This window comes from Callithrix jacchus, chromosome 6, assembly GCF_049354715.1.
Source record: "Callithrix jacchus isolate 240 chromosome 6, calJac240_pri, whole genome shotgun sequence".
Lineage (NCBI taxonomy): Eukaryota > Metazoa > Chordata > Mammalia > Primates > Cebidae > Callithrix > Callithrix jacchus.
Window position 1 is genome coordinate 112,408,360 of NC_133507.1, and position 22,106 is coordinate 112,430,465.

The 22,106-nt window shown below is 42.3% G+C and overlaps 1 pseudogene; it reads right to left on the bottom strand.

Annotated features, from left to right (window-relative positions):
• Nucleotides 1-18,809: 18,809 nt before the first annotated feature.
• On the bottom strand, nucleotides 18,810-21,029 carry LOC100408763 (heat shock protein HSP 90-beta pseudogene; annotated as a pseudogene).
• Between the last annotated feature and the right edge of the window lie 1,077 nt (nucleotides 21,030-22,106).

Here is a 22,106-nt window from a genome sequence, read left to right on the forward strand (position 1 = left end):
CACTCATTGGTGGTTTGTTCATTCTTATTGTTGAATAGCATTTTATTGTAGGTCTATACCACAGTTGTTTTTTAAAAATCCATGTTCCAGTTAAAAGACACTTGAGCTGATTTTTATTTATGGTATTTATCAATAAAACCACTGTAAACATATGCATACTAATTTTCGTGTGAACATAAGTCTTCATTTCTCTTGGGTAAATACCTAGGAATTAAATTGCTGAAACATGAGGTAAATGTATGTTTAACCTTACAAGAAACTGACAGTTTATTTATTATTTTGAGACAGAGTCTTGCTCTGTCTCCAGGTGCCAGGCTGGAGTGCAGTGGCTTGATCTTGGCTCACTGCAACCTCCGACTCCAGGGTTCAAGCAAGTCTCCTGACTCACCCTCCCGAGTAGCTGGGACTACAGGCACATGCCACCATGCCCAGCTAATTTTTGTATTTTTTTAGTAGAGACGGGGTTTCACCATGTTGGCCAGCATGGTCTCAATCTCTTGACCTTGTGATCCGCCTGCCTCAGCCTCCCAAAGTGTGGGGATGACAGGCGTGAGCCACCGCGCCTGCCGACAAACAATTTTTAAAGTGGAGGTACCACATCGCATTTCCACAAACCATGTATGAAATTTGCAGTCGATCCACATCCTCATCAGCACTTGGTATTGTCAGGTTTTTGAAAAGCAATCCTAAAGAATGTGCAGTAGGGGCCAGGCATGGTGGCTCACACATATAATCCCAGTATTTTGGTAGGCTGAGACAGGAGGATTGCTTGAGGCCAGGAGTTTGAGACCAGTCTGGGGAACATAACAAGATCCTCTCTCTCTTTCTAAGAATACAGACTGGGCACGGTGACTCTCGCCTATAATCCCAGCACTTTGGGAGGCCAAGGAGAATGGATCACCTGAGGTTGGGAGTTCAAGACCAGCCTGACCAACATGGTGAAAACTGTCTCTACTAAAAATACAAAAAAATTACCCAGATGTGGTGGCATATGCCTATAATCCCAGCTACTTGGGAGGCTGAGGCAGGAAAATTGCTTGAACCTGGGAGGTGGATGTTGCAGTGAGCCAAGATTGTGCCATTGCACTCCAGCCTGGGCAACAAGAGTAAAACTCCATCTCAAAACAAAACAGAACAAGAGTACAGAGTAATATCTCATTGAGATTTTAATTTGCCTTTCCCTATTGACTAATAGTGTTGCATATCTTTTCACGTGCTTATATGCCACCAGTATATCTTCTTGGGTGAAGTGTTTGTTCAAATCTTCTACCCATTTTTAAAATAAATTGGGTGCTTTGTTTTCTTATTATTGAGGTTTGAAGATTCTTGGTAAATTTTAGGTATAAATATTTCATCAGACATGTATTTTATAACTATTTTCCCCAGTCTGTGCCTCATCCATTCATTTCCTTAATTGTGTCTTTCAAAGAGTAGAAGATTTACATTTTGATTAATTCTAATTTATCAATATTTTCTTTTACGAATTGTGCTTTTAGTGTGGTATCTGAAGATGTTTTCCCTAACTCAAGGTCACAAAGATTTTCTTCTATAAATTTTATAGCTTTAGTTTTAACATTTACATTTAAATCTATTTTTGTGTCTGATGTGAAGTATGTGTCAAAAGTTAATTTTTTCCAGTATGAATGTCAAATTGTTCCACCATGATTTATTGAAAATATGATTCTTTCTCTGTGAGATTACTATGGTCAATTACAATCAATTGACCATGAATGTGTGGCTTTATTTCTGGACTCTCTCTCCTGTTCCAATAGTCTCTCCTTTTACTTATAGCACATAGTTTAATGTTTCTTTCCTGGAAGTCTTGAAATCAAGTAATTTAAGACCTTCCAACTCTGTCCTTTTTCAAAATTGTTTTGGCAATTCTACTTTCTTGGCTTTTCCGTATACATTTTAGTATTAGATTGTCTATTTCTATAAAATATCCTGTTCTGATTTTGATTTAAATTGAATCACTAGATTAATTTGCAGAGAATTAATATTGAGTCTTTGACTCCACGAGCACAGCGAATCTCTCCATTTACTTAAGTCTTCTTTGGTTACTTTCATCAATGCTTTTTAGTTTCACTATGCAAATATTCCATATATTTTATTAGATTTGTGGCCAAGTACTTCATGTTTTTAATACTACTATGCATGGTACATTTAAAAAGTTCAATTTCTAATTGTTTACTATTATTATATAGAAAAAAAATCTGATTTTTCTATATTGACCTTGTATCCTAACACTTTGTTACACTCATTCACTATTTTTTCCAACTTCCATTCATGCTTGAATCCCTGATTAGCATTGTGTCAGCATTCATTGACAGCCAGTTTTTTGTTTTGGTGGCAGTATCTGATTTTCTTTTCATAGTTATTTTAAATTTCCTGTCTGATAATATTTGTCTGGTTTTGTTAATTATTGTACCTCATGGTTTGTTTTCTCTTGTAACTTTCTTTTTTGAATTTACGGTATGATGTATAGAATGGGAAAGACTGAGTTAAATGGAATTTATACCTAAAAATGAGCATGCCTCTTTAACTGCCAGGCCATTCACATGGGAAGTTGAATCAATCTAAGAGTTTTAGCTGGGCTGGGTTTTGTTGTTGCTATGGTTATCTTAGTGTACCACCAACTTTAAATTCCTTTAGTATTATCTTGTGTTTAGGGTAGAGACTTGGTGGCTGGAGATGAAATGGAGAGTTCCCTGACCACCCCCCCTCCCTGCACAGGGCAGTTAACAGGGATGTGGCTCATCTGTTTGGCTGCATGCACTCAAACCCCTTACGGGAGGGGGAGCATACAGATGGGCAGGTGCAGAAGCCAGGGAGAGTGCTTTTGGAACTCCAACCCTATGGTAGCATCTAGGGGTGGGTGCCTGCGGCTCCCAAAGCCCCAGTGAATGTATTACAATGCTCTTTTAGCTCTGCCATCTGCAGACAGCCTAAGGGTTAACCTGCTCAGTGCCCTCTTAGTACCCAGGTTCTTGTCTAGTATCCAGGAAGAATCAGGTCACACAGACAAATTGAAGGATGGTAAATGTGGGGGATTTTATTGCTGGATGGAGGTGGCTCACTATGGGATGGATGGGGAGCTGGAAAGGGGATGGAATGGGAGGATGATCTTCCCCTGGAGTTCAGTTGTTCTGTAGCTGATCTCCTCTCCGATGCCCAGCTGAATTCTTCTCAACAGTGTGGTGCTCCTTCTCTTCTCTGCTGTGCTGCTTTTCTGCTTGTCTGCTCATGGAGCCTGGGGTTTTGGGTTTATATGGGTAGAGGATAGAGGGGCATGGTGGGCCAAAAGGCACATTTGGGCCTGAAAGCAGGAATACTGGTTCCCATTTCGGGCCGCAGGTTTCCAGGCTTGAGGGTGGGGTCTTTGCCAGGGAACCATTCTCTTTTACCCAGTCTTAGGTAAAACCTGTTTCACTGGATCTTGGGAGTCAACATTTTTTTCATGTTCCTGCCTCTTTTTCCACTGGCAGCCAAACTGCCTTGCATTTTTTAAAGGAATCATGAGGTGGGGAGTTTCCTGTCACTCCCCCAGTAATAGAATTCCTCTAACAGCCTGGGACCTGAATGCTATATTGAAGGTGTCTCTTCCCTTCTCCCACCCCACTGGGTTTCATCTGCACCTTGGGATAGACAGGGCTCCTCCTATTCACCCAGCAGCTTAAGGCTTTCTTTCCACAAGGGTGATGGCTCCAGACAGGGTTTGTGGATTTTCCCACTGTGGCAGCCACTCCTCTCTTCTAGACATCCACCACAAAATGAAAATGCTAGGTCTCCCACCCTGCCCCCAACCTTTCTCTGAGTGCCTGGTGTGAGGTGGAGGTTTGTGGGGAGGAGCCTGTGTGGGGCTGCAGTCTTAGTGTGTCTGTGAAATTCCTGGGAATCATCAGACTTAGCATTTAGCAAGTTATTAAACACTTTAGCTTACCTGTGTGGATGGCTTCCAGTTCCTTTTCCTTGCCATGTCTTGAGCAAGTGCTTGCACCACATCTTTTTAAAGGGCCCTGTTTTCCCTTAGATTTTAGGTTAATTGGTTTCCCTGTGTTCTCAACTAGGTTCAAGAAAATTATTATTTGTGTCTTGTTCATTTGTCTCTCATTGATATGGAGGGATGCTTTTCCTGGCTTTCTGTAGACTAGGCAGAAATGCCTTATTCTTTCTCTCTCTATAACCTCCACACATCTTTTGCTTCTTACTCTAAGCTATTGGCAGAAATGTGAGTCCTTCTGATTCCATTAGGCAGAGAATTTCAGCTCTCTTTCTGTTTCATTCTTATGCATTCCAGGCCATGCTTAGGTGTCCTCACTTTTCTCAGTCAAAAAACAAAACAAAATAAAACAAGAGCACATGAAGGTCTTTTATAGGACTAAAGAACTATGTACAACTTACAACAAGATGTGTTCAACTCAAAGTATAAGAAAATACACTATTAACTAAATCACTATGACACTGATTACCATGTTGTAAGAAATCTGGAGGAAATGAGTCCCAGGGTTAATTTGAAGACTTAATGAATGATGTCCTCAATGGCACTAATCTTGGAGTCACATTTCTTAGATGCAGACATCCAAATCCACTGTAGTTAATGTAAGAAGGAAAAGACCTATTAAAGCATAGTAAATAGTTCATAGAATCTCTTGGACAGCCAGCAAACAGTCTTTTTAACCTGGAACAATGCAGTTAGGGCCAGTACCTCTAGGGACAATGCCCAGTGAAACCACAGGGCCATTATTGATGAAGCATGCCTATAATTGCCACCTACCTTGCAGCAGCTCTAATTCCAGAGCCCCACCTCACTTGATTCCTAAGAACCAGATTCTTTCATCCCCATGGATGCCAGGATATCAGCCATAGTGATCACATACACAATCCAAGTCAAACAGCATTGAATCTACTTGACCAAACCAAGGTCATATGCCTCTAGCCTGGCTGCAATCAAATTTTTGAAATGTAACTCTTAGATTTTTGAATGTGGGGCTGCTTACCTCAGGATCAGTGATTGGAAAAGACTGTGATTCATTCTCAAGGGCTGGTATTTTCTCTCCATCAAAACTGAAATTTTCTGTCCAGGCACAGTGGCTCACGCCTATAATGTCAGCACTTTGGGAGACAGAAGAGAGGGGATCACTTGAGGCCAGGAGTTGAGACTAGCTGGCCAACATGGCAAAACCCCATCTCTACTAAAAATACAAAAAATTAGCCAGATGTAGTGGCACATGCCTGTAGTCCCAACTACTTGGGAGGCTGAGGCATGAGAATCTCTTGAATCCAGGAGATGGAGGTTGCAGTGAGTGGAGATCACACCGCTGCACTCCAGTCTGGGTGATAGAATGAGTCTGTTTCAAAAAACAAACAACAACAAAAGACTCTGAAATTTTCTTAGTAAGAAAGGGATGAAGAGGAAGGTTATTGAATATGCAGATGCAATTTATGAATTCAAATAACTGGGTGCTAACAATGCCAGACACTGTTCCAGTTGCTTGGAATACATCAGTAAACAAAATGAAAATTATTTTTGCCCTGGAGGAGCTTATCTTCCAGCAGGGGGAGACAGACATTATTGATGAAGTATATGGTATTGATATATGCCATGCTAGAATGTGATAAATGATTTGGAAAAGGGAAATATCAGAGCAGGGTATTGAAAGTGTAGGGGTTGGAGATGGAGGAAGAATCAAGTTATTAAGTAGGTGCTTGGGGGACTTCTTGAAGAGCTCAGCAAAGCTTGAAGGAAGAAAGGAAGAGAGCTGTGTGACTATGTGAGGAGCAGCTTTCTGGGCTCTCTTGAACGCCCTACTCTCTTGAGTGCCCTGGCCAGTGAAAGGGACAGTAAGGAGGTCACTGTAGCTGGAGAGGAGCCAATGAGGGGAGAGTGGTAGGAGATAAACTCAGGGAAGGAGTGAGGAGCAGGATTATGTAGGGCCTGTGGTTCTTTGAAGAACTCTAGTTGTTTTTTTGTGTTTTTTTGACATGGAGTTTCACTCTTGTTGCCCAGGCTGGAGTGCAATGGTGTGATCTCTGCTCACCGCAATCTCTGTCTCCTGGGTTCGAGCAATTCTCTTGCCTCAGCCTCTTGAGTAGCTGAAATTACAGGCATGCACCAACACACCCGGGTACTTTTTTTGCATTTTTATTAGAGATGGGGTTTCTCCATGTTGGTCAGACTGGTCTCAAATTCCCAACCTCAGGTGATCTGCCCACCTCGGCCTCCCAAAGTGCTGGGATTACAGGCCTGACCCACCATGTCCGGCTGAAGTACTCAAGTTTTTAAATGGAATGGAATGGAGAGTCATGGCAGGCTTTTGAGCAGAAGAGGAACATAATCTGAATGTTAAGAGGATCACTCTGACTGCTGTGTTGCCAACAGATGGTTGGAGGCAAGGGAAGAAACGGGGGCACCTATTAGAAAACGGATGCAGAGACAAAGATGATAGGACCAGGGCGAGAAAGTGGAGGGTTGTGAGCCGAGGTTGAGCTTTGCATGTGTTGTTAAGGCAGAGCCAGCAGACACACTGATGGGGAGGGATGTGAGCTGGGAAAGAAAGAGCAGAGGTTTTTGTTGTGAGCCGCTGAAAAGGTGGGGCTGTCATCAGCTGTCATCAACTGGGATGGGAAAGCTGTGGCTGGAACAGATTTGGGAGAGACAGTGACGAGTTCAATTTTGGAGAGACAAGCTAAGGGGTATCATATCTGTATGAATTCAACTACTCTGCATATCTCAAATAACTAGAATCATACTTATTTGCCCTTTTGTGACCGTCTTATTCACTTACTATAATATCCTCAGGGTTCATCCATGTTGTATCATGTGTTCGAATTTCCTTCCTTTTTAAGGCTGAATAACAGAACATTGAATATATATATATATATATAAACAGATTTTGTTTATCCATTTATCTGTTGACAGACTGCTTCTTCCTTTGGGTGACATAATTTCACATTTTGTGTGACAAAATTAAACAATTCAAATAAAATAAAATAAAATGACAGGAAAGTTATAGAGAGAGGCAAAAATAAAATGTGTGTTGCGGGCTGGCCGCAGTTGCTCACGCCTTTAATCCCAGAATTTTGGGAGGCTGAGGAGGGCAGATCACGAGGTCAGGAGTTGAAGACCAGCCTGGCCAACCTGGTGAAACCCTGTCTCTACTAAAAATACAAAAATTAGCCGGGTGTGGTGGTGAGCACCTGTGGTCCCAGCTACTCAGGAAGCTGAGGCAGAAGAATTGCCTGAACCCAGGTGGTGGATGTAGCAGTGAGCTGAGAATGTGCCACTGCACTCCAGCCTGGGTAACAGAGTGAGACTCCATCTCAAAAAATAATAAATAAAAACAAAATAAAATAAAATGTATATCACACGTGTGAATGTGGTATGTTGCATATTTCACAGTTGAGGAGGAGTATCCTTGTCCCTCATATGGCACAGTGGCATGGACCATTCACACTAGCCAGCTGTATTCCCTCTCAGAGGCAGGGCTGGCTGTGGGCACAGCTGCACTCTGCCACCCTGGCTTCTGCATTCGCTCCTCCTTGGGCGACTGCTTCCACAGCTTCCTTCTTCCTTCTTGTTGAGACTGGCAGAAACCAAGAAAGCAAGCAGTCTCAGGCAATCGGCAAGTAGTAGGTATTGGGACTGAGAAGTATTTGGAGCACTTGCGCTGGCAGGCCGATTGATAGAGGCAGCCCCAGCCCCACCCAATTCTTGCTCACAGTCCGCATGCCTTTTGGCATCGTGCCTTTTCACTACTGCTCCCCTCAGTGTTTCCAGATGCCCTCCACCAGGGACTTCTCAGACTGAGAGCATTAGATCGCTGCCTCCCTACCAATGCTACTCAGAACCACAGTGCATTACGTAAGGCAGGAAGTGGAGCTGCCCTGTGGGGTTAAGGGCCCGGGGCGGAGTAGATCTGAGGCTGGGGATCCCATCCCCAGTGCAGCTCCAGGGAAGCCTCATTTGAAAATAACTGCACAAGGCTAATGATTAGAAACCCCAGCTCTAAAGTGCAGGGAGGAAGAGGAAGATTGTAATCTGGAGAGGGTCAGTCTCTTCTAGGCAGGGCCAATCGGCTATTGTGATGAAAGCTTGTGTGTGTGTGTGAAGAGGGTGATATCGAACTAACTGCTGGAGCTCCCCCTGCATTGCCACAGCAATTTTGTTTTGTTTTGTTTTTTGATATGTCCTCCAGAACCTTGGGGCTCCTCAGGGCAGAATTTGAAAATCACAGACCTGTCTGCCTCATTTATCCTTCTGACACTCTGCAGACTGTTATCATCCCCACACAACAAAAGGTGAACCTGAGGCCAAAGCTGCACAGGTAGGAGGAAGTGGCTGAGTCAGGAAGGCTCCTTCCAAAGACGACTTTATTATCCTTCAGCAGAGACGCATACATTGCAGCAGCTTGAAGTAGTAGGGCTTCTGAAAACTGTGGGGATGAACCAGAACTGAATCCTTTCCCATGCTGGGGAAGCCCACTCTGGCGCAGAAACAAAGCAAATTATAGCTGTTGGGGAAACAGGCCAAATGCAGCAGGCTGAGCCAGAGGTGGGGTTATTGCTCATCTCCTGGGATCCCACTGCGTGTAGGTCTCTTGTCCTCCCCACACCGAACTCTGGATCGCCTCACTCCCTTGCCAGCTGGGAGGCCCTCAGGCTGCCAGGCATCTGGTGGAAACATACCAGAGCAGCTGCAGCTTCAGCTCTTCCCTCTATGCCTTCCCGTCCCTCTGCTGTCTCCTGCCCCAGGGTGAAGGAGAGGGGGCTGGCTGCGGGAGAGACCAGAAAACGAAGGGGAGAAACGGAAGCTGGTTGCCACAGAGAGAGATGGTTGGTGGGACCGGTGTCATATGTCAAGTCGGAGGAGCAAAGGCCAATTGGGAGATGGCTGTGGCCTTTGTTGAAAGGTCTGCTTGGGAGCCAGGTTTCAATTTCTGGCTATCTTTAGACAGGACCCATTTCTCTAATAACTCATTGAAAGGTGAGAGAAAAAGGAAAGAGCACACAAACTGACCCCTTTAAAAATATGACAAAACCTAAAATGTCTTTGGAAATGTCAAGAAGTCCTTGAACAGAATCATCATTTCTTTTTTTCCTTCCTTTTTTTTTGCTTTCCCTGAGGAAATTCAGCATGGACCTGTCTCCCTCTTGTGGAATTAATTCCACCTCTTGGTTGTACAAGCTTTGGTAAAATAAGAGGAAAACTTATGGGGACTTCCTGTCTCTCCATTGTCTGTCTTTGTGCAAGAAAAGACTGCAGTATTGTAATTATCAAAGAAAAAGCTTAAATTTTCTGAATTGAACAAATATTTAGAAATAAACTTTTAATGTAACCCTTTATAGTACCAAAATTCTGCCTGTAAAATCTAGTGCTTAAAGATTTAGTTTTACTTAATTCTTCAGTATTAGACTGAATTTCTTCTCCATTTTATGGTTAAGTGTCTACAAAAAGAGTCCAATTTTGTGAAATATTCGAAGACATTTATTCTGAGCCAAATATGAGTGGCCATGGCCCATGATGCAGCCCTCAGGAGGTCCTGAGAACATGTGCCCAAGGTTGTTGGAGTGCAGCTTAGTTTTACATGTTTGGGGGAAGCAAGAGACTTCAATCAAATACATTTAAGAAATACATTGGTTCATTCCAGAAAAGCAGGACAACTCGAACTTGGTAGGGGGCTGGTTCCAGTTTCCAGGTAGATTTAAAAATTTTCTGGTTGGCAATTGGCTGAGTTTATCTAGACCTGGGATCAATAGAAAGGAAATGTCTAGGTTAATAAGCCGTTGTGGAGATCAAAATTTTATCATGCAGATGAAGGCTTCAAAGAGAATGAATTGGAAATGCTTCCTATCGGACTAGAGGTCTGTTGATGTTTAATGCGTGGAGAGGTAGAATGAATCTTTCTGACTCCCACTTCCGGTCATTGCCTGAACCAGTCTCTCAGGTTAAATTTTAAGAGCACCCTGGCTAAGAAGGAAGCCATTCAGATGGTTGGGGGCGGGGTTAGAATTTTATTTTTGGTTTACATAAGAAAGGTAAAAGGAGGACCATGACAAAACTAAATTCATGTTTCTTCAGCCAGACTCCAGAGTTCTTTGCAGAATTGTTAGCAACAATAATACGAGACAACAACAGCTTGTTACAGTAGGCAGCTAGTCAGGCATCAGCAGGGCAGGGGAGGTCATCTCCCACTCACCAGACGGCTGTCACAGTGCCTCTCTAAGGTAATTGGTTGGAGCTAGCGGCCAGGAGAGGCAGTTTCCCTGTACACAAAAACACCTGACACTGGTAATGGGCAGCTTTCAGGAATTGGGCAAGTGGGCTCGAGTACGTGCCTTAAGAGGCAAAATGGCGGGGTATGACCTTCAGGGCATTCCACTGGAAAAGGGAAGAAAGTCTCAGGTGAGCATGCTTACAACTCCAGTAAACACACCACGCGCTCACCTCAGGTGCTAGTAGGTTACCGTACATGTGGGTGGCTCACCTGAAGGGAAGAATCAAGGACGCACAACGCTGGAAGTGGGTCAGCATATGAAATCCTAGGTTCAAGGTCAAATGGATCAGTTGACCTCCAAGTAGCCTGCTTGGATCTTTTCCAAGTGTACTTTCCTTTCTGCGCGAAAGCTTTTTAGTAAAGTTCTGCTCCTGCTCTGAGACTTGTCTCAGTCTCTTTTTCTGCCTTATGCCCCTCAGTTGAATTCTTTCTTTTGAGGAGGCAAGAATTGAGGTTGCTACAGACCGGTAGAGATTCACCACCCTTAACTCAGATAACTTCCACCAGTAACAAGCTGATATTTATTATCATTTGCTTTTCGCAAAGCGTTAGGCCAAGCATGTCACCTAAATTATCTTACTCTTTGCAATAAAATTATTAGTCTAATTTTACTAGAAAACTGAGGCTTAAAGAGGTTAAGCAATTTGTTTAAGGTCACATAACCAATTGCTGAGGTTTAAATTGGATTAATATCAATGATCCTAAATGGAGACCTAGGAACAAAGAATAATAAACACATACTGCTCTCTCAAGTCCTGGCCTTCTGGAGATTAGCTGAGAGAGATGTAAATAATCCATAGGGTTTTTGTTTTTGTTTTTTTCCTTTTGTGATATTTTGAAGGATAATCAGCTTGTATGTGGGGTGGATCGTATTTTTTAATTATTTGCAAGGTTAAACGTTGAAACGGAATCCTTTTGGTAAATAACACAGAAATTAGTTATGCTACAAGACGGGGGTTGGGACTCTGCTGTCAGGAGGTCTGGAAAGTGCCTCATGTCAGCATTGCCCCATTACTGCTTCTAGCCACACCCATTCTATTCATACAGGTTGCTAGTAAGACAGATGTTACAAGCCAGCACAATCAGGACATGACAAAGCTGCATTGCTGATCCAGAAACCCCCTGGGCTGGATAGCAAGAAAGGGTAGGGTAATGGAGGCACTTTTGAAACAAATCAGTCTTCAATATTCACTAGGCTGTCTTTGTCAATTTCCTATAACATGTCATTCTGCTATCTTTGAACTGAATTTAGGTCTACATACAAAACAGAATAAATGGATGCTGTTATTGACCTCCATCAAACTGTAGAACCTTGACCGCTTTGGTGATTCTTTTCCCCATAAATTTGGCTATGAGTCAAGGGGAGGCATTCCAGTGATGTTACCAACCCATCTTGTCTATAGCACCTTTCTTCTTCCAGAGACTGTCTGGTACAATGGAGAAAAAAAAACACAGGGTCCAGTTGTTGATTTTTCTGAGCCAAAATAGCTGTTATTAGTTGCCAGGAAGGCAACATAAAGAGAACAATTCCAGAGGGGTTGGTGAAAGAGGTATCTTTAATCATTATAGAAGTCCACACGAATTCAGTATAAATACTGTGTTAAAGGGGTTTAGTTTTAGTCAATGGACTTGAACTACAGCATATCAGGAGGATGCTTTTGGCACAAGAAGCCAAAAAATCCAAACTGACCTGCTTTAATAAGAAGGGCAATTTATTTTTTCTCAGAAAAAAAAAGTGCTGAGGCAGCTCAAAGATTGGTTAATTCAGAGGTGGAAGGATGTCATGAAGGATTCCATTTTTTTTCCTGTGTGTTCACTCTGCCATCTCATCTTGTCAGTCTCATCCCCTTGCTTGCCATACTCAGATAAGACACTGTCGCAGCACCACCAGGTATTCTGTGCAGACACAAAAATGTCTACAAACATTTTACAATGTTTGCTGAGGTTTAAATTGGATTAATATCAATGATCCTAAATGGAGCCGTAGGAACAAAGAATAATAAGCACATACTGCTCTCTCAAATCCTGGCCTTCTGGAGATTAGCCGAGAGAGATGTTCTGAGAGAACTTTTACAAACAAGTAGATGGGAGTCTCTTCTTTGAGCTTTTTTTTTCTCTCTCAAGAGTAAAGAAACCAGTGTCCAACCCTCCCCAATGCCTGAGCAAAAATTTGCTCATAGCCTATTGATCAGAACTGGATCACATGCACATGCTTAAAATGTGCTGGCAAGGAAACCTGCACCGTCACAATTGTCTTAGACCAATCAAGATTTATCCCTGAATCACATGGGAGGGGAATAGCCTCAGGAATGAAATAAGGGCTCTGACATTATTTTTAAAAAAGAGGAGGTAGGGGGTGGCTGTTGTGTTGGCAACCAAAAGTACCTGTTACATATATGGTTTGGGATATGTGAGTACATGTACATATGTTTTCTTTTTTGAAAGGCCGTTTTTGGGGGATCCTGTTTATAATCTAGACCTCTTTTCAACAATTTGGAATATAGCTTGGCAGAAATAACCACCCCCAACACCTATAGGAACTTTGAAACACCTCTTAGTTAAAAAAAAAAAAAAAAAAAAGGAAGAAAACAAACCTTGTAAGGGTGCAACTTTCGTAGCATTAGGAAATTAGAAAGAATAAACAGTATTTATTACCAAGCCTACATTCATTCTAACAATGGGCCTTCCCCAAGCAACTTTGCCAGCAGCCTCCCGACCAAAAAAGAGAAGAAAGCCTATAAAGTCTTTATTCCAAAATACATGTTTTAAATAATGTTCTCTAACTATAAAAATAATTTTATGTAATCCACAAAAGTAATATTTATCACACTATGTATGTGTGCATGTATGCATGTGTGTGTGTGGAGAGAGAGAGGGAGGGAGGAGGGGCAGAGGAAGTTGGGGAGAGGATAAAGTAAAGTGGAGGAAGAAGATAATATATCGTTTAGGAAAAATTCTTAGTGAGACTCTAGTATACAGACAATGAGGTTCCGGGGCACATTTAGAAAGAAACAGCAGAGACAGTGAAATTGCCCTCCAAGTGGAATGAACAGGAGTATAGCTTTGGGAAGAGAAGAGAAGGGAGGAAAGAGAGACAATAAGAGGAGAGGAGAGCAGCCAGGCTGAAAGCTACTACCTGAATTCAATACAAGAGATTCCAACAGTAGGGCAGTGAGAGAACTTTTACAAACAATTTCGTTCCAACTTGTGTTCCTAATATGTGATCATCTTGGACATCCCAACTCCGTATTGTCTAGCCTCATACCCTAATGCTTCACGTGTTTAGGGGAAATAAAAATGACTGAATTCCACATCTGGGTCGAGGTGGGTGAGGGGGTCGAGAAGTGCCGAGGGTGGTGACTTTGCATGAGGTCAGGTTTAATAGAAGAAACCTGGTACCACAAGTGACAGTGACAAAGTACATCCCAGAATGCACGGGAATTTTGGAGACGACCTAAAGCTCCCCATGAAATTTGGGAAGGTGTGAAAACAATTGTACTTAAGTCTTAAAGGCAAGAGGTATCAGCTGACACCTGGGTTGCACTGATAGATTTAAAATAAATACCATGTCACTGAACAGCTTTATGTACTCCCCCCCATATCTAAAGCATTTTCATGTTTTTGAAAATATACTCTATCTAAATATGAATTCTTAAAAACTGTAGTATGATTTATATCCTATTCCCATTCAAAAACATAAAATGAAATTTTATAGGCCTGCTACTTTGGATGATAATGGAAGATATTTGTGCAGTTGTTATAAATTCATTTGGGTAGCTCTGGACAAGTATTTAATTTTTATTGTGTGCCTATAAATAACTAAATGCTGAAATAGCCAATGAGTTGTCCTCTTGAATTTTAAGTAGTAAAATTGCATAAAATGTGCCAAAACCTCAAAATAAATGTGATGTGCTGAGTTTAATTGATGTGGACAATTAAAACAGATTTGTGTGGTTGTTTTCCTTCTTCAGAATTGATTTTCCTCTTACTCCTGCATTATTCTTCAACTCTTGGATGTAAGAGTGAAGACCCAGGCTGAGTTTGCTTATGCTATGAGGATACCTTCTTTTTTTTTTAAAGATGGGATTTCATTATGATGGCCAGGCTGGTCTTGAACTCCTGACCTCAGGTGATCCACCCACCTCAGTCTCCCAAAGTGCTAGGATTACAGGCGTGAGCCACCACGTCTGGCTGAGGCTAGCTTCTTTCTTTAATTTTTTATTTAAAACAGTTTTTATGGGTATATAGTAGGTGTACCCATTTATGGAGTATATGAGAGATTTGGGTACAGGAATACAATATGTAATAATCACATCAGGGTCAATGAGGTAGCCACCTTCTTTGTTTTTTTCAAAACTGAGTATAGATGAATTTTTCTGGTACATACAAACTCTTCATTTGTTTTTAAGGCAAAATATTGATCTTGAGTATCAGCTGTTCACACAAGCAGATGCATGGACCTGTGATACCAGGTGTGAAAGCTTCGAGCAGAGCCCTTGGCTCTTAACCAGGAGCTGAAGACTTGCTTCTTCCTTTCCTTCCTTCCCATGACCTCTTCTGATGTGCCAAGTTCGAAATTGCAATTTCTAACTCTGAGATTTAAGAAATTTTCTTAAACTTTATAAAAGAACAAATACAGACAATTGACAACAAATTTACACTTGACTTTTTTTTTTGAGACAAGAGTCTCACTCTTGCCCAGGCTGGAGTGCAGTGGCACGATCTCGGCTCACTGTAACCTCTGCCTTCCAGGTTCAAGTGATTCTCCTGCCTCAGCCTTCTGAGTAACTGGAATTACAGGCATGCGCCACCACACCCAGTGAATTTTTGTATTTTTAGTAGAGACGGGGTTTTTCCATATTGGGCAGACTGGTCTCGAAATCCTGACCTCAAGTGATCTGCCTGCCTCAGCCTCCCAAAGCGCTGGATTATAGGCTTGAGCCACGGTGCCTGACCTAACATTTGACTTTTAAGGGGACAATATCACTGTGGTTCCAAAATCTGAGGAGATGTTAATGCCGGCCTCTGCATCTACACTTGGAAGATTCTTCCCAGATAAGTGTCGTAACCAAATATCTCCCTCCTGTGGGTTAGAGACCTCCAGAGAGTCTCTGGAAGGTACAGGATGTCAGGGAATTATATGGGAATCAAATAGGTTTTCTAGTTGTGTCTATGTATGACTACCTGTTAAATAGGTATAGATGCTATTGTAATTAATAAAGTAATTCATTGAAAAGTATTGCTAAATTAATAGTAGCTGTTTCTAAAAATTTCTTCAGTCAGTGAAATACTAGAATACTATGTGGCTGTGATTATCTCTTTTTATGTTTAAGAAAGAAGCTGAGCATGTGGCTTACGCCTTTAATCCCAATACTTTGGGAGGCCAAAGTGGCAGGATCACTTGAGCCTGGGAGTTTGAGACCAGCCTGGCCTACAGGGTAAAACCCATCTCTACTAAAAATACAAAAATTAGCCAACCATGGTGGCAGATGCCTATAATCCCAGCTACTTGGGAGGCTGAGGCAGGTGAATCGCTTGAACCCGGGAGGTGGAGGTTGCAGTGAGCCGAGATTGCAAACTGCACTTCATCCTGGGGGACAAGAGTGAAACTTTTTTTTTGAAACAAGAGTGAAACTGTTTTCTCACTCTTGTCTCAAAAAAAAGCCTGCACATTTTCATAATTGAAATATTGGGCAGCCATTAAAAATCATGTTCTAGTGTCAAATAACAAGGAAAATATGTTAGCAGAATATTTATGGGAAAAAGCAGGCTGTAAATCAGTATCATGGTATATATTGGTAGATATCAACAAATATATATATATCACATAGAATAAAAGGATTTTATATGGGTATAGTTTGTCTCTGAGCAATAGAAGTAGAGTTTTCTTTTTTCTTTGTTTTTATGTTCTAACTGTTCTATAACTTCAGTTATAAGACAAAATTTAAATTCGTAAGGGTCCTCTTATGAAAGACTTTGCTATTATCCTATAAATAAATCAGTGTTGGTGACCGTTGACCTTTTCAACCCACTAAAAAATGCTAAGGTTTTTAATATTTTGGATGTGTGAGATGACACTGATGAGCTTTTGCTGGAAGCCCTCTCCCTCACCCTGTCTTCTGTGGCAGTCCTGTTAATGATGAGACTGGATGTGTTGTTACCATAACGCTGGGGAGAAAGCACAGCTGGGCACTTCTTTCTCAGGAACAAGAGGGATCTTCCCTAATGCCTGTAAGAAGATGTGGAGTCATCTAAGAGAAGTGTTGAGATGAAGAAATGTCCTCCCTTACTCTAAACAACAATGGGTGCCCGTATGGGTGTGGGTAGCATGTATGTCAGTGTCTTTCAGTAGGGAAAATTGTAATTAGAGCCCCCGTTGCTCCAGGCCATAGTGAGCCATTACTGCCCTTTTCCCAAGCTTGCAGATGGACAGAATTACGTTGCCTTAATAATGAGACTCTTAAGTGCCAGCTGTCATACAGCATGGCAGCCCTACATTCTAACAAAGCCTTCATTAAATGGTTTGCTCCAAATAATTTGCCTGCTCTTTTTGCCCTTCTAGCAACTGACAACTTGGCCCCTCTACCCCTCCCTCCAGACCTTCCGTGGACACCCTTAATTACTGCAAGAGCAGCCTGTGCCATGCTTGGTGGGATGGCACTTTTTAAAATCCTACTTGTCTTCATATTATTTTTACGCCCTGTTTCAAAAGTTTTTAAATGAGGTTGGTAGCTAACATCCTGAGCTATCATTCATTCCGTGGCAAAATAATAATTGCTAATTTTCTTCTTCAGAGAACCAGAGCTTTATCAGGAATAACATTATGCAAATGACTATGCAAATACCAACCAGAAGAGTACAGTATCTGGAGAAAAAAGTTCAGATAAAACCTTCAGAACACATCCAAAGTTGGTTGGAAGAAAGAACAGAACATTTTAAACTGTAAGATCACCATGGTAGCAAAGGGAATTTATTACTAATAAGAATTTTGCAAGAAAGCTGTGCACTTAAAGTAAGAGGTAGGGCTTGCATTCATATTTATTCTGGCTTAATTTATTTATGACATTAGGTTTGTCTTTGCCAACTGTTAAGTCCCCTTGGGGTGGGACTCTTCATCCTTGCGTGGTGTCTAATGGTTCAAATTCTTCATGGTCAAACTTCTGAGGCTTAAAAAATAATCCTCTAGTTTTTCTACTTTCTATATATTTTCTTATCATTAGTAGTTTTAACGTTATCATCTTGAATCTTATTGGAAGAAATACTACAGAGATAAATACTCAATTCTTTCAAAATATAACTTTTAAGGTATTGGTAAATAAATTGTGTCTTTTTGGGAGGTCAAGTTGGGCAGATTTACAAGGGCAGGAGGAGTTCACGACCAGCCTGGTCAACGTGGTGAAACCCCATCTTTACTAAAAATGCAAAAATTAGCTGGGCTAAATGCCTGTAATCCAAGCTACTTGGGAGGTTGAGGCAGGAGAATTATTTGAACCTGGGAGGTAGAGGTTGCAGTGAGCTGAGATCATGCCATTGTACTCCAGCCTGAGTGACGGGGCGAGACTCCATCTCAAAAAAAAAAAAAAAAAAGAAATTGTGTATTTAAAAACCATACATTATTCCTTAGGACACCCCCTTTGAAACACCTGGGAAAGAAGCCTGGTTTCAGTTTACAGCATAAAAGGAAGGAGGAACTCCAGTACTGTTTATGTCACATATGTGATGCATGCACATATTTAATGACCAAATAAAGAAGACGTTATTATTTAGTAAGCTTTGTGGTAATAAACTGGAGGTTTTAATTTTGTTCTGTCTTTTAAAAAGACCAATTATTTAAATTTAAGAGAAGAGTATTTGAAAGGCCCTTGCTTTAAAATCTACATAAGTAAAATGTATACCCAAATCTGACCAATATGATAGCCAGAGGAAACAAAACCCAAATCTGTCCAGGCGTGGTGGTTCATGCCTATAATCTCAGCACTTTGGGAGGCCAAGGCGTGAGGTCAGGAGTTCAAGACCAGCCTGGCCAGAATGGTGAAACCCTGTCTCTAATAAAAATACAAAAGTTAGCCGCGTGTGGTAGCCTACGCCTGTGGTCCCAGCTACTCGAGAGATTGAAGCAGGAGAATTGCTTGAACCTGGGAGGTAAAAATTGCATTGAGCCGAGATTGTGACATTGCTTTCCAGGCTGAGCCCCTAAGCAAGCAAGACTCCATCTCAAAAAAAAAAAAAAAGAAAAAAGGAAAAAGAAAAAACCCAAAACTCAAAGGCCTTTTTTCCCCTTTATTTTGCATGCTTTAATTTCAGAGCAAAATGAACAAACAAAATGAAAAACCACAATACACAACATCCAAACCTGCTGTCAGAGTAGGGAAAGAATGAGGGCTTGACACCCTTGTTTCCTGCCTTCAGCCGAAGGGCAGGAGAGGAAAAAAACACCAGATGTCAGCAGGGGGAGCCAGGTGGGACAGGGGCACTCAAGGCTGCAGGGGGAGTCATGGGGACACTATACAAGGGCAGTTTTCCAACTATGAACTCCTAATCTACTACTTCCATTCGAGACGCATCCTCATCACCCTCAGGAGGAGGGATCTCATCAGGAACTGCAGCACTGGACTCCTCTGCTGCCACTTCATCTTCATAGATACCTAGACCTAACTTGGTCATGCGGTAGATGCAGTTGGAGTAGGTCTGGGGATCCTCAAGGTAAAAGCCAGAAGAGAGCAGTGCGGTTTCAAACAGCAGCACCACAAGGTCCTTGACTGCCTTGTCATTCTTGCCTGCCTCAGCCTTCTGCCGCGGTGTCTCCCCAATGGGTGGTCAGGGTTGATCTCCAGGTGCTTTTTGGCCATCATGTAGCTCCTGGTGGAGTTGCCCTGAAGTGCCTGGGCTTTCATGATCCGCTCCATATTGGCTGTCCAGCTGTAGGTGCTGGTCACAATGCAGCAGGGTGAAGACACAAGCCTATTGGAGATTGTCACCTTCTCAACCTTGTCTAAGATTTCTTCCATGAGCTTGCAGAGGTTCTGAAACTTTGCCTTGCTCTCTTCCATTTTCTTCTTCTCCTACTCATCCTCCAGTAGCTCCAGACCCTCCTTGGTAACTGAGACGAGGCTCTTCCCATCAAACTCCTTTAGCTGCCGCACACAGTATTTGTCAATGGGCTCAGTCATAGATACCACCTCGAAGCCCCGCTTCCGCACTCGCTCCATAAAAGCTGAGTTGGCCACCTGCTCTTTGCTCTCACCAGTGATGTAATACATGGACTTCTGTGTCTCCTTCATGAGAGAAACATACTCTGACAGAGATGTCATCTCACTTCCAGACTGGGAGGTGTGATAGCGCAGCAGCTCAGACAGGCGGCGTTGGTTAGTGGAATCCTCGTGAATTCCAAGCTTGAGATTTTTAGAGAATGCCTCATAGAATTTCTTGTAATTCTCCTTGTCTTCCGCCAACTTGGAGAAGAGCTCAAGGCACTTCTTAACAACGTTTTTGCAAATGACTTTCAGGATTTTGCTCTGCTGGAGCATTTCTCAGGAGCTGTTCAGAGGCAAATCCTCAGAGTCAACTGCACCACAGATAAAGTTGAGATACTCTGGTATTAACTCATCACAGCTGTCCATGATGAATACACAACAGACATAGAGTTTGATGTTCTTTTTATTCTTGTTCTCAAAAAGGTCAAAGGGGAGCCTGATGAGGAATGAATAGCAATGCCCTGAATTCCAACTGAGCTTTTACAGAAAAGCGCTTGACTGCCAAGTGGTCTTCCCAGTCATTGGTGAGGATTTTCTAGAGTTCTCCATACTCCTCTTGAGTGATGTCATCAGGGTTTCTAGTCCAAATAGTCTTGGTCTTGTTTAGTTCTTCCTGATCAATGTATTTCTCTTTGATCTTCTTAGTTTCCTTCTTCTTATCCTTACCACTGTCATCCTCCTCATCTGAACCCGCATCTTCAATCCTGGGCTTTTCTTCATCATCTTTATCTTCCTCTTCTTTCTCATCTTTCTCTTCCTCTGTCTCATCATCACTAATTTCCTGTTCTCGTTCCTTCTCCAAATAAAGGGTGATAGGATAGCCTATGAACTGAGAGTGCTTCTTCACTACTTCTTTGACCCGCCTTTCTTCTAAGTACTCTGTCTCTGTCTGATCTTCTTTAAGGTGGAGGGTCACTTTGGTACCCCTGCCAATGGGCTCACCATGGTCAGCATGCACAGTGAAGGAGCCTCCAGCAGAAGACTCCCAGGCATACTGTTCATCATTGTTGTGCTTTGTGATCACAACCACTTTCTCTGCCACCAGGTAGGCAGAATAAAAGCCAACACCAAACTGCCCAGTCATGGAGATGTTTGCACCAGCCTGAAGAGCCTCCATGAATGCTTTAGTATCAGACTTGGCAATGGTTCCCAAATTATGAGATCTGCTTTGGTCATGCCAATGCCTGTGTCTACCAAAGTCAAGGTACATTCCTGAGGGTTGGGAATGATGTCAATTTTCAGCTCTTTACCACTGTCCAACTTGGAAGGGTCTGTCAGCCTCTCATAGCGAATCTTGTCCAAGGCATCAGCAGCATTAGAGATCAATTCCCGAAGGAAAATCTCCTTGTTGGAATAGAAGGTATGATGATCAGAGACATGAGTTGGGCAATTTCTGCCTGAAAAGCAAAAGCCTCCACCTCCTCCTCTCCATGGTGCACTTCCTCAGGCATCTTGAAAAGAAAAGGCTCACAGGTATTAGAAAGCAAAGTGGACTGGCTGTCCAACAGGCAGCACAAGAGCAGAGCCAGAGTGACTCGAGAGCAGCCTTTTTGCTCTAAAATGTCTCTCTTGCCCAGGCCTGAAATTCCCACCATAAAATCCCTCTCTATGATGCAAATCTGCTGCCAGAAGATGCGGACATACTGAATGAGAGTCAATCAAGCTGGGCTGCCCACAGCTGAATCATGGGATGCTTACTGACAAATGCAGATCTGTAGGTTCCACCCAGCTCTACTGGGTCAGGACCACTGTGTCTGTGACCTGAGACTTGCATTTTCAGCGGAGTCAGCACTCTACACTGCTATATTACACCATGAAAAAGTAGGAAGGGCTAATTTGTGAGTTTCCTTAGAGGCCCCTCTAGAAAGGAGGCAAAGAAGAGTTTTATAATGGTAGGGTCAGGGGTGAGTGGCAGGGGGAGATGGGCCTCAGGAAGAGTTCAGAGATGGAAAGGGGATCAAACATGGGAAAGAGAGAAGGTAGAAGCTTCTGAAGAAAACTGTAGTGACTTAACTCCTTTGTCAAGGCCAGACAGCTACAGAAGTTTCTGGGGTGATAGAGCTCTGTACCCCATATCCCAGGCTTTGGTTTTTCATGACCCTGAACAGAAACCCAGCTACTACCTACATTAATTAACATCTCTGAACCTCAGTTTCCCTGTCTGAACTGGGTATAAAAGTAGAGCTTTGATGAGGATTAAAGGTAACGGAGCCAGGAAGATAATTTAATGAGATGGTTAAGGGTGTGGTTTTGGAGTTGGGTTTCCAGGCTTCATGTCCCAGCTCCAGCATTTACTACTTGTGTGACCTTGGCAGGTCATTTAAGCTGTCAGCACCTCAGTTTCCCTATATATTTACTAGTGCTAAAAATAATTAGTATTTAGTCCATAGGGTAGTTGGGGGGAGTAGGGATTAAATGAGAAAATACATTTTACAAATCTGTAACAGTACCTAGCATATAATGAGCGACTCAATAAATGTGACCACCTGTCATCATTATTTCATATAAAGCAGCTGGCACCTGGTGGCAATTTAATAAACAATAGCTATTATTAGTAGAAATAATCACTCCTGACTTC